The sequence below is a fragment of the Anser brachyrhynchus genome (assembly GCF_964034855.1).
Source record: "Anser brachyrhynchus genome assembly, chromosome: 12".
In the NCBI taxonomy this organism is placed as follows: Eukaryota; Metazoa; Chordata; class Aves; order Anseriformes; family Anatidae; genus Anser; species Anser brachyrhynchus.
In genome coordinates this window covers 18,028,700-18,042,446 of record NC_137707.1, presented here as the reverse complement: position 1 = coordinate 18,042,446, position 13,747 = coordinate 18,028,700, and the positions used below count along the sequence as shown (strand labels likewise).

The 13,747-nt window shown below is 39.1% G+C and overlaps 1 protein-coding gene across 2 annotated transcripts in view; it reads left to right on the top strand.

Annotated features, from left to right (window-relative positions):
* The window catches only part of NKD1 (NKD inhibitor of WNT signaling pathway 1), a 289,759-nt gene that overhangs the window by 162,031 nt on the left and 113,981 nt on the right, over positions 1-13,747 (top strand). For both annotated transcript variants that reach the window (XM_080552897.1, XM_080552898.1), the window contains one exon: positions 2,179-2,265. The gene's annotated coding sequence lies outside the window, so the exon portion shown is untranslated. The remainder of the gene's footprint in view (positions 1-2,178; positions 2,266-13,747) is intronic.

Sequence of the window (13,747 nt, the reverse complement as noted above, 5' to 3'; positions counted from 1 at the left end):
TGTTTGGATGACTTAACCTTACAATTGTTTTGGCTGGGATAGCATTTGCTGTTAATTTCTCAACCTAGTGATAATGGACAAAGCATTATTGCCATCCTTATATGTAAACCAGCTTGTGTTTTAAATCTATAATGCTATGGCAGCAACGCATGGTTTGTCCAGATCAAAAATTTGCTCTCATGAAAATACAAATAGAAATGCCCCAATGATCTAAAATCCATCACCAGCAGGTACAGGAATACAGAATGTGAACATTGACTCTAGGTAAGCACCACTCTTAATTCTGTTGCCTGCTTGCCCTCCGTCACTGGGCTCTGGTCTCGATCTGTAGAAACTTTGAACATGGGTAGGCTGGAAAAGGAGCTGTCTGCGTGTGTGTGCGCATTTGAATGTATATTTGTATGGAAGGGATGGATGAACGCTAAAATTGCCAAATCACAATTTGCTGGCCACTGAAAGGATTTCTCTTTCTCATCCAACCTATGATGACATTTTCTGGCAAACTCACAAATTAAGCCTCCTATAGCTGTCAAAGTTCTGTGTGTCTATGATTACCTGAAGACTTGACCCGTTCTTTTAGGGCTGATTTTTTTATGCAATCAGGTTTAACGACCTCATTGAATGTTTTCACAGTTCCCATTTACCTTTTTTTCTACTGACTGAATTGATTGATTTTGCTAATTGCACAAAAATATCTCAAACGCCTCAGAACTTCCTCTTTCCCAAAATACAGATCAGGTTCTGAGCTGCACTGCCTCAGCTCTCAGCAATCAGCTGGCATCACTTTCAGTTCCAATTGCCTTCCTGTTTGGTGGGCTGCTGAAAGGGAAGGGGAAACATTCAAGTTCTGTGGCCAAATCCACAGCCTTTTGGAATGACTTTTGCTTCTTTTTTCCCCCTGATCTTGATCTGCAAGTCCAGATGCATCTGAGTGTGTATAAACTGGTTCATTGCCTGTTTATCCTGGAAGACCTTATAAGAATTTGAATATGCCAAAAATACAAGTTTCCTCAAGTCCTTTGCCAGTTCAAGTGAGGTCTCTTCCTTCCCTCCTGACTCCTACCTCTCAGCTGTGCTGTGGCCAGCTATGCCCTGTGCTGGCTGGTTCAAGCATATCAAGGGCTGGTCCTGAATCAGAATGATTCAGGTTCTGGAGGAGAAAAAAAATTGCAACATCGTTGGTGCTAGATCAGACTAGCCGACTTCTAAAAAAACTCCTGCCCTTTCTGACCATCTTCTGAGCCATTCATTTGAGTTTGACGTTGAGCTGAACAACTGCCAGAGCTTGCACTTCAGTTTAGCAGGAATAGCAACTTGAAATTTCTGTGCTTATACTTCAGATCTCATTGCTAACACCACTAATCCCTTTTTGACCTAAGGGGCTCGCCAATTTTAGCTTGTTTCTGTTGGGAGGAGAACTTGACTATGGACTGAAGTATTTCTCTGGGACAAGTCTGTTTAGTTACAAAGAATACGCACAGGGGCCTGTTTGCCTGAGCACAGCTGGGATTAACAACAGGACTGAGATCCAGGCCCTCTTCCAGCCAGCCCTCCACTCTAAAACTCTTACTCTTAACTCTTCTCAGATCATGTCACAAACACCTCTCTGTTCACTTTGGGCTTCTTTTTACTGCCTTCAATTGTTCTTTAACTGCTTCTTTCACATACTCAAAGATGCAATGCTAAAATTCAATGTAAAAGCCTGTCATTGCGTTTCTTTAATTAACCCTAGTTCGATTTCTGCCTGCAAGGATCAGCCCATTCCCAACTTTCTCCAGGTCTTTTTCGCTTTCAGCTGTGACTAAATGAGAGGAAAACTAATGGAAATTTGCTCACATTCAGTAAAATGATTTTTTTTTTGGTACCAAGCAGAGTGTTTTGAAGCACGAATTCTCCACTTACGTTCGCTAGAGTAAACAGCTAATGAAGGGAGTCACATTTCTCAGGATATATCCTGAATGTTGGCATGCATCTGCAGAAACTTACCCATGTAGGAATTAACTGGGATTTTGGTCTTATTGTGATGAACGTTATGGGTGACTTTATAGAGGTAGAAATAGAATGAATGCGTCGCTTTAGTTCATCTGCCCAAAAAAGGACTTATCTCTGAAATGCACAGCTACGAAATGGAGTTGGAGTGGCTTATTCTTGACTGCATCTTCCTTGGATGTCTTTTAGTGTTTGGGGTAGAAGGGAGAAGAGGATGTTCTTAACAGAAGATTTTGCGTCAAAGATTATGTCCTGCTTTTTTTCATCAGCTGAATTGTAAGTACAAAGTGAGGGTGGGCATTTTATTTTCAGCTGCAGTGTGTATTCTTTAAAAAAGAAAGGATAAGAAAGTCCTGTCATTGTTCAGCCTACAAAGTCTGATCATCCCTAGCAAAATTACAGGCTAATCAACGTGCTCTGTCTGTCTTTAATAATCTGTCAGAAATAGCAGCATCAACAACACATTGTAGTATATTTTAACAGGTTATGCTGGGAAGGAAAGAATTTGTAGAGATACAATCAGGAAAGTTTCTGTACCACAGTACAACTGATCTTTTAGGGGTTATGATTCCATTTCATTTGACTTCTCAATGAATAGTGCTTGCCTCTCCCTCAGTGTAGGGCACTTGATTTTTTCTGTGGTCTAGAGCTGGGGCTGATAACTGGCAGGTAACATCCTTGTGACTGACCAAGCATAGACTATCCAATATTAAGTTTTTATTTCAGCAATTGTAACTTGGTCCATTATAAATGTCCCTAACAGGATGTTGTATCAAAGATTATGTACTTATTTACAAACTGATAAGGGTGCTAGAGCCCTATTCACTGCAGTTTGGAAGTGTTGAGGCACTTAGAATTAATTAATTTTGGAAAAAAAATGGAATGTGTTTAGTGAGAAAAAGAGACAATTAAGAGCTTAATTGGAGAGAGAATTGGGAAATATATTTTGGTTCCTCAAATAAAATCAATGGAAACTGGAAGGAGAAAGAATTCTCAGACAAAATTCCATCTTTTCCAGTTTTGTGCAGACATTATTTTCTAGGTTATTAACTTTTTGTATTGTAAACAAAAAATGTCCATAGTAAAGTTTGAGATTTTTTGCTCCCCAAAAGAGGAAATTTGCACTAAAAAAGGTTGAATAACAAATTTCAGCCAGTCTCATTTAGTATTTTACATATATACCCCTGAACTAGGGTGGTCGTATGTTCAGAATACATGACACTTCTGATGCAACCCGAGAGTTTTCAAGGATGCTAAATTACTCACTAAAATATATATATATATATTTTTGAATTTGTTGTTTTTGTACATATATTTTAGTATATATATATTTTTGTTTATATATATATATATATATACTTTTTGTTCCCAGGTATTTTTTTGCTACTGAAAAATCAATCTGACAAGCAGCACACACGTTACTTGGGAAGGAGGGAATCATTCAAGCAGTTTAGGATTTGCAGCATGTTTGCCTGACATACCAAAGAGGTGCTATCTCTGAAGTGTTGTGAGTGAAGGAACAATTTTGATGGTGCCTGTGATTATTTATTTTTCCCCCAAACTCTTAGTACCATTTGTCATTCTGCACTACTTCCCCTGGGCTCTTTACTCTGGGCAAATGTAAAGCCAGTTCTATTTTGGAGAGCAGTATGCTTCTTGCAATCATTTTGTACTAAAAAATGTGTCACATTGATTGATTGATGCCTTTATTTAAAATTAAAATCTGCGCGGCACCTACCAAAAACTTGATCTGTTGTCCAGTAAGACCAGGACCTAGAACTTTAACCAAATGCTGCTTTGGAAGGACTTTGAATTAGAACATTCCAAATCATACTGGGGCTCATTGTTTTCCACCTTGTCAGTAAAGTGATCTGAATCTACATGGGTAAATACAAAACCACAAGGCAAATATGTTCAAGAACACAATCCTGTCATCTAGAATTTGCGTGACATCCAGACATCAGAGGTACCTGTCCCCCCTGCTCCTTCTGAGAGACAATTCTGACTTTATCACTATTTCAGACCTTTGTGAAAACAACCATAAATACATGCATTTGGGTGACGATCATAAATATGTGAATTGCATACTTTGAAGTCTGTAGAGTTCAGTCCCTGCGCAAAAAAAAAAAAAAAAAAAAAAAAAAAAAAGTAACACATAAAGAGTTTATAGAAATGTAGGAGGAAGGGAAGGAATTTGTGCTAAAAGAGAAATCCCAACTCCGTAAATGTCTGACCGTCTAAAACTAGGGGAATCACTGTAAGTGCTTCATACTCCCTAACACGTCCATTCTCATGTTAGATGAACTCTGTAGCCCTTTGTACCATTATGGCAAATTGCCAGAAAAAAAGGCGTACTTTAGCTGCTCCTCATTAAGAAAAACATCTCAGGAAAATTTCTGAGAACTAGACTTTCAGCTGTATTTCTTCTCCGTTTTCATGTTTTTAAAAAGGAATTTTTGTTGCCACCAAAGAATCTTCAGCACAAATATCTCCAGGCTTGAAAGTGAGAATGTAAACCACTGTTTACCAATAATTTGTAAAGTTTTGTGTGAATTTTAGAGCACGTTTTATGTATAAAGTATGTGCACATCTGCCAGCAGAATAAGGGCTCGTGTCTGAACTGCCAACAGCAATAGACTGCGCATGTATCAGGAAGGGTTTGTCAACTGCTCCCTTCTTTTAATTTGCACGGTTAGTGCTGTGAGGTTTATGCAAGGCAGCTCTCAGGGGAGGGGACTGAAAGTTCTTTGAAGTCCTTTGTGGTGGCTGTCTAATCTGGAGAAGAGGATTACTTTCTTTCTGCCAGAAGCACATGACAGTTTGGTAATTAATGAGCATCATAAAGTTCTCTTTTTCTATTAGATACCCATTAGTAAACCTGGGATGGTTGTCATTTTGGACAAAACCATGCATATCCTCATTTTATCCCAACATCAAAGGGGATCTCCTACTGTCTGATGCTGAATGCTCTAATTGTGTTTGCGTTCGGTGGAGTTGGTGCAGAATGCATCTGAAACAAGTCTTGGCATAAACTGTAGGTCCTGTGATTGGACACACAGCCTGAGCCTTCCCAGAGCTAACAGCTTAAATGAGTGGTGGGTTTCTCTATTATTTTAAACATACTGCTCTCTTCCTCTCCTGTCTGTCTGTTTATGCTATTTGTTTTCCTTTGAGAATACAAGAATTAACATACTTTCCACATCCATATCGTGTTGAAAAAAGGAAAGCACTGTGTCGGGCTATTTCCCTTTCCCCTTTTGATATAGTATTACAAAAAGTCTTTCTTTGGGATTTAAGAGCATTTCAGGTATTAAAGCTCTCTTGGGTTGTCTTTTTCACATTATTCTGAAAGTACAGAATGGTTTCCTGCTCTTTATATTTGGCTCCTTTATACTGAAACAGTTGAAAAGTCCCAGTCTGTGGACTTTTTCTTTTTGAGAAAATGTCACCCTTTCTTCCAAAGGGTCCAGTTTCTGAATGCAGTGTAGTTTCTTCAACTGCATTTAATCTCCTTTAGAAATAAGAAGAATGGCTAAGCAGCCCATTTTATATATTCTGAATTTAAGATTTTTTTTGAAGGTCAGATGCTCATCCTAGACTTGAAATCTATGCTGAATACAGGGAAAGAACTCAAGGATATGCAGGCTCCTTTTCTCTAAGTGAGGTTGGACCAGAAAGCTCCACTGTAATGAAATGTGATGGCTTCAGAGGGACTGTACCGTTTTAAAGCCAAAGGAGGAATAGACATACTTAAGATTCCTTTTGTTTTGTTTTCTCTTGTATTTTATATTTCTATAGGATTATGTCTATTATTTATAGTATCGGATTGGGACAGAATTCTTGTTTGAGATTAGTCTGGATGCTGTACGTTGTGACTGTTAACTCAGTATTAGCAAACAAAGTATTATTGACTTTTGCATCTCATGTGGGGAAGAAGTCCTGGTATTCTAACAAAGTAACTGTAAACATCTTTAGTATAAAAATACATAAAACAAAGCCAACTGTTTTAGCTAGCCAAAATGTATAGCATAATGAGAGGCACACTGGAGTATTTAACAACATGGAAAGGAAACTGGCAAAAATAAGATGCTCTTTCTTTATACTAAAACTGGAATAGAGAGACTGAAATACTTCTAAAATCCTCATTTCCTCACTGAAATCACTGGGAAGGTGACCTTAATGAGGTAAATAAAGAGACAGATGAATCAGAATTGGAAAGTATTTATTTTTCAGATGATATCTTAAACCTTTAAAATGTGATAAAATAATTGATATAATACTTGTTATATCTAGGGCCTGGATTTTCAATCATGATTTTCTGAGTCATCTTTGCCCTTAGGAGATGAAAGGGATGAGTAATGTCATTGAAGACACAAAACCCACTTGTAAATATAATCCCTGTATTCTCTCATGTTTCAAATTGGAGCTGGTCAGAAAATTTATGGTGGAACAGCTTTTCATTGCCAAATGGCAATCCCTATAAATGTTTTGCTTTTGACAATTTTCTATCTATTAAAAATATTGGAGCAGGATATTTGAGTAGGTTTGAAACAGAACTTTGTATTTTTGGAATGGAACATTTTGACATTATGAAGTTGTTTTTTTTGTCCCTTTATTTAAGAATTAAGAAGATAAGCTGTGCTTTGTGATAGAAAAAGCCTAACAGTCAGAATGATCAGCTTCAATTCAAAAACAGCATTGAAAAAATATGAAAATTTCAAGTTTTTTTATATTTCAGAATAATTTAAAATATTTGTGGAATTTCCTACAAAGCAGAAAATTTATTTTCTGTATAGCTCTGATCCCCAACTATAAGCTTAACAAAGCTTGGACCACGGTAGTAGTTTTAAGCTCTTATACCTACTTGAAATATTTACTTGAAATGAAAGCTGAGGATCCTACCTGGATCGTTTTTATTGCTAAAATGAAGGCTAGGATGGCTGTGATATTTTGTGGTCCTTGCAAATCAGTCTTTCCTGTCAGATTGTACAGAAAAGACCCTTCCGCATTCTCCTGAGACCAGTGAGAAAGTCTGAAGCAATGAAGAATTACCCTCAGTTTCGGGGGATCAGGTTAGGTAACATTTAAAAAAACTGGATGTGCGCAAGTCCATGGGAGCCAGTGGGATGCACTCACAGGAGAGCTGGCTGATGGCACTGCAAGGCCACTCTCAATCATGTTTGAAACATCATCGCTACTGGGGGAGGTTCCTGAGAACTGGAACAAAGCAAACATCACTTCTCTCTCTAAGGAAGGCAGAAAGGAGGACCTGAGAAATTACAGGCCAGTCAGCTCCACCTTGGTAACAAGGAGGACGATAAGGCAAATAATCCTGGAAAACATTTCTGAACATACTAGGGACAGAAGGCGATTGGGAGTAGTCAGTGTTGATTTCTGAGGGGGGAAGTCATCCCTGACCAACAGGGTAGTCTTCTACAGTGACGGGTGGATGCTGCAGGGGATGTTGTTTGTCTTGCCTTTAGTAAGACTTTTGACACTGTGTCACATAACATCCTCACTGACAAACTGACCGAGTACAGGCTAGATGAGAGGACTGAGAACGGGTGGAACTGCTGGGCTCAAAGTGTTGTGAACAACAGCATGAAGTCCTGCTGGAGGCCAGTCCCCGTGGTGAGCCCCAGAGACCAATACGGGAGCCAAACACTGTTTAACATCTTCATTAAAGAGAATGATGATCCTGTGTTATCTTTTAGGTAGTTAATCCTGTTTGACCTAGGGTTTAAAAATGAAATATTTGAACTCCTTATCAATTTGCTAGGGTGCCAAAATTTTGGGTGTACTTTGCAACTGTCTAAAAGATAATCTCTAAATAATAAGAAAGTTTATAGTGAAGAGAATATATAACTTATAAACAAAAAATTCATTATCTATCTCATTGGTTTGTGCTACAGAAAAGAATTTGTGCAGGATCATCAGGTATTCAACAGTAATCCAACAGTGAGGAAGAGCTGAAGCACATTCTTTTTCTACAGAGATTTATGCTTATTTGTAACATTTTAAGTCCGATTTCATTAATGACTTCCCACTCTCAGTAGGAAATGCTCAAAACATATGAGGAAACCATCTTATGAAACAAGGTTTTCTTTTAATAATTTGGATTTTATTGTACAGCTGCTAAAGAGAACAAATTGTACCTCATGGGGGTCTCTTCAAATCAGTATGGAGTCCCAGACCAGTTCAGTGGCTTCGCTGAACTTGATGCAGGAATTTTCTTCTCCACTATGATGACTATATGAATTGAGCTCCTTTAATTGGTCTCAAGCTCTAAAGGTCCACTTTATTTGTTTTGGTAGCTGGTTTAAGAATGGCTATACAGGATACTGGTCTCTAGCAGTGACCAAAAGCAGATGCCTGCGGACGAATATAAGAACAGGGTTAACATACTGTGATACTTCCAATCAATCATCTCAGTCTCTAACAAATAGTTATTCAGGGAATTCTTGAGTTTGAGATGGCTTCTATGCGTTTAGAAACTGTCAGTGAATTTCTCTTACATCAGTTTGCCCAATCTTTCCTGAAGCCTATGTAAACTATGGTGTTCCCCTGTTTAGTTGCTTAGGAATATCAGAGGAATAGAGGTAACATAGCTCTTCTTTCTTGTATTTTGTCAGCTAGACATTGATGGGAATGGTTGACCTAGTCACTGGATGGTGCCATTCCTGTCTGCATAAGAGGACTGCCTAAAGCAATATTAGACCCTAAGATCAGAGCGGTTAGAAAAGCTTTTATTGATATAGTGGTTTTTTATGCTCTTAAAATTTTCCATGGTGACATTGTTGCTCCTTGGAGAAACAGAAAATACACCTTAAAATGTTCAACAGCCGCAAGTGCACACATAAGAGTTGACTTAACACATATGTAACTTAAACATTGACTGGCTTTTGTGTGATGACAAAGCTCTGATCTCTCAGGCTTATGCTCACTTTGTTCAGCTTAGTAGCAGTTTGTTCCCTTCGATCTCCTAGATATTTTGCAATGCATAGCATGCAGGAGTATTATTTTGGGGTAAAAAAGAAAAAAAAAAAAAAAGATCTCTCTCCTCAAGATCAGAAAGGATAGGAGCCTTAAGTCTTGCACCACATACAGGGAGTGGAAGTTATCCAGCTTTGTCTGCCTGTAACATCTTCATTTCATCTAGTCACCCATTCTCCCTTAATAGTCAAGGAAGGGGAATAGCCATTTCATCCGACCTATTTTAAATGTCTATATTAAGATGAGACAAATCATGTCCTAATAGGTACTTTTAGAAAATGATTCATCTCAACTTAATATAGAGTTATGAAATAGGTCACATGAACCATGTATTTCTCTCCATTGACTGTAGAGGGAGATGAATTCTACCTAGCTTGTTTTCCTACCTAGGAATTTATTTAGACTTTTTTGAATCTAAATTTGGTTGCATAAATAGGAGTCTGGGCTATTATTACATGAAGGCAGTATTAACCTCACTGATACAGCCCATAGTCCTATAAATGCCTCAAAACACTGGAGGAGTCCCATAGGGAAAGATTCCCTCATAACATGGCAAGAAGCTCCCACAAGCCCGGGCAGCGAGCAAAGCTGTGAAGGTGTGCAGGGTGCGTGGTTAACGTGCCAGAGGTCTTTCCCCTACCTGACCTTCTGCTGACAGAACAGACACAGTGAAAGCCTGCTATGATGCATCCTGCCCTTGCAGGATGCTGGCAGAAAGGCTGCTTTGTTTAGACGTGGTCTGGCACTAGTTCAAAACCACCATGGCAAAATTACTGAATGCCAAGAGAAGAAGTGGGGGCTTGTTAGTTTGATGCAAATCCCGGAATTCCTGTAGCTTCTGTCATGTATTTCATAATACACAATGCAAAAGGACACAGAGTGTGGAGTAGAGCAGCAAAGTGGATCTCCATGGGTTATCTTCACTTCATTCAAACCAGTGCGGCCTATCTGAATACAATGATTATGTCATTAACACCACAAGAAAGTGTTGCAGAGGTACAGTGAAGAGGCCAAGTATACCCCACACCGATTAGATCAATGTGCAGTGTTTCTTGATAGATGCAAGGTCTTGCAGCACTGGCAGCTAGTGGTAAACAAAAAAATCAGAGAAATAAAAATCAAATGTTCAAAGGCCTCACTTGGTCGTCTCCTATCTATCCATCTGTCAGGACTTCAGAAGTTTCCTTTTAGGAGTGAAGTTTTTTCTTTTAAGTTCATTTAAGATAGTGTCTTATCTGTATGAGCCTGTCTTACCGTTCCATTTTTTGTTAGAAAAGACTAAGTGAATTTTGAAAACCAAAATTGGTTTACACAGAAGAATCTAGAGAACAGACTTCTCTCTACTGCATGCCTCCACCTCTGCAGGTCCACGTCTGACATGAGACCACCGCTGAGTCAACAGCTGTGGTTGCTGCACCAGTGCTGAGCACTGGGCCCAGACCCTGCTTTCTGTGCCCCTTGTTCAAAGTTGCAGAGAACCTGTAGTTGACAATTAATCTCTTCTGTTTCCATCATGTACAATTTACCACCCAGAATGTCCAAAAGGTACAGGCAGCTAGAGTCTACTCTGTGTTGGGCAAAGCAGAAGCTCACATGCCCAGCTGGAGAACGGCTGCTGTCCTCACCTCCACTGGGCACTGGGGCTTGCTGCCTCGCAAGATTTGCAACAACACCGTTCCTTCATGTAAACAGAGTATCAGCATGGAAAATCACTAGTAACCAAGGATTCAATGTATAAGCAACTTTAAAATAGACCTGAAGGTTTATTTTGTTATATTTTAGTGTTCAGAAGGGGGTGTTCTTTCATATTTAGAGTGACAAAATACTTGCAAGTTACTGTTACCAGATTTGTATGGTGATGTGGAGGCCCCGGCATATTTTTCACAGTAAATTCTTCTTCCCCACTATAATAAGGCTATGAGTGAGTTTGCCAAAACGCTTTGGAGTTGTTATAATTCACACAGAGCTTAAAAGACAGTTTTACTAACATTTTTCTCCTTTTCAGATTTTTATTACTCTTAATACTTATTACACTGGTCTATTTATAAACATAGCACCAATCCTACTTAATATAGCAACAGAACTTGAACAAACTTTATGCTTACTTAAAAAAAACAAGCAAAACTATCACAGAAGTGGTGTGCTGAACCAATACACATTAAACCTAAACATTTCATGTTTCATGAAAGAGTTTTCCAAAGGCTATCATGTTGAAAATCAGGCCTGGGTGTCTGTCAAAACCTGTAGTTATAAATCTGCTGGTTCCAGACATGGAACCTAAATATAAAGTGTAGGTGCAGATCTTGATTCTTACATTGTCTTTCCAAAGTTCACAGCTGTGTCCACGTGTGACAGCATAAGGAAGCGTATAAGACTTTACCAGGCCATGGCTGTAAATAACAGGACTCTGATCAAGCAACTTTTTCTCTTTCCTCCAGTCCTCTGTCACTGTAGCTTTGGGTTCCTCAAGTTCCTCAGAAGTGACTATACACAAGCAGTGTCCTCTGTCTGTGCGTAAGGTCTGACTGGCCCTATTTTGTTCTTGTGCCAGTTATTTTTCCAGACCCCTTTCTTGGAAAAGCAGCAGCAAGTTACAAGATGAAAACATGAAAGCAAAAATCCAGCTTCTTGTAGTTTAAAAAATACCCAAGAACACTCAGCAAGCAGCAGTGGAGCGGAGGAGCTCAGCTGGCTTGTCTGACAGTAGCCATTTACTCTAATGCAAGACATATTTCTTTTGTCCATGGGCAGAGTATCCTCCAGGATGGAGATGGAAAGTAATAGGGAATTGTATGATTTAATGGTGACCTTCCGTGCCATGCTTTGAACAGATCTATGTTGTCTGTGTTGTCAGCTGTCAGGAGTGGGGCTCTCTTCAGTCATCAAAGCATTTAGCAGAGTTTACAGTCTGCTGTTTACATTACTGGCCAGTACTTTACTCTCCTGAATGCAGTTTAACTATTCTGCCACCCTGTGATGAGTATTCTTTTCATTTGGCGGCAGCAGCAGTCCTCCCGAGAAAAGCCTTGGAACATTGTTTTTGGACACAAACATACACAAGTTATTAGAACACAAGATCAAAGGAGGTGTCCCACTGTCTTCCTTTCAATGCTCCCATTGTGTTTGTATGCTGAAGCCTGCTAGAGAGTTAGAACCAGAGAAGGGGGAGGAGGGGGGAAACCTTTGTACAAAGGTACTTGTCACTGAGAGAAGCCCATAAAAGATGATGTGAGAAAAGACACCAGGTGGAGTATAAACCACCCTTATTGTTAAGAAATGCAAATAAAAATCCTCTCCTATATTAAAACTTTCTCACTTGTCATTTCTTAGATGCTAAAGGAAAGGTTCTGATTATTGGAGTCATGGCACTACTTTTTACTTTATTTCTTTTCTTTTTATGTGCAGCACACTGTACATGATGTCGTCTAAAGTTATTTTTCCACTTTCTCTGCATATTGTTATAGTTGTTAACAAATTTCGTTTCAGCAAAAATATCCACTGGAAAAATCCCTCAGAAAAATTGCACTTTAAAATAGCTCAAGGATTGCCTTTTTTTTTTTTTTTTTTTTTTAAGGACACCCACAGGGTTTCAGATTTTGTACATTAACTGCAAGTCCATTTTATTTGGGAAGGAACTGTGTTTTCCTTGGGGAAACTTGACAGAAAAATTCCTGGTAATTCCATACAATCTTTGAATTTTTTTCTGGTGACTCTGCAGTCAAATTCCAGGCAAAAGGGGTTTCTAGATCCAACACCCACTAAAATCTACTGAAAGAGCTTCCAAATTGTTGGGAAAGCCCCAGTCCAGCTTCATCAACATTAGAAAGAGACCTGATAACAAAAGAGCCTCACTTCTGTTCAGATCTCATCCATTTTTGTTTGTTTGTTTGTTTGTTTGTTTGATTTTCCATCTTCCATTTTTCAGATGAGGTAAAGTCTGGATTATTGAATTAGCTGTGCAATGTCTTTTGAGAGAAGAGTTGCAGGTCGAAGCAGGTGATGATTAACAGCAACAGGGCATTTCTAGCAGAAAGGTCTTCCAGCTCCATCAGCACTCGGTAGCTGATGTGGTCTTTCAGAGTGATAGAGAGCGAGAAGAATGATGGACATGCCATGAGCCTATATCCCAGTGTCATGGTGGATTCTTCCATTTGAAGATTCAGTTCCATGACTACAATGCAAGGAAGTTATGGTATCTGAAAGGAGTATCTTCATGGAGGTGGTACAAAGGACATCTAGCTGTCTCCCGGTTGTTGTGGGAAGCACCTCATCAGCTGAATCAGCACTTGGCACCCTGACTCATTCCATAAACCCAACAGCTCTCACTAACTGGTGGGTTTTCTCAGCTTTGAAGAGAAGTGAAATTTAAAAAAAAAAAAAAAAAAAAAAGTTGATGATGGAAACTATATACACTGGAGTACAGAGACATAGTGTTTTAACAGTTGGAGACTATGAAGTTTGCCAGGGATTTCTCCATCCCATCATCACAGGCTCTCAGAAGAAGCATAGAGACAATCTTGAAGAAAGCCTGGAAAATTTTCTCATGGTACCTGAGCATGTGCAATGATATCTGGCACTCTTACACACAATCCCTCCCTCCTTGGCAGGTGATGTAGTGAATGTGCTCATTTGTGATAGACATCTTTCTGCTGCATAGACACTGTTTGAACTTGCTGATCAGTCTTCCTCCCCAGGGTCAGGGCAGTTGCTGACATCCTGAAAAAAAAAAAAAAAAAAAAAGAGAGAGAGAGAGAAAGAAAACCTG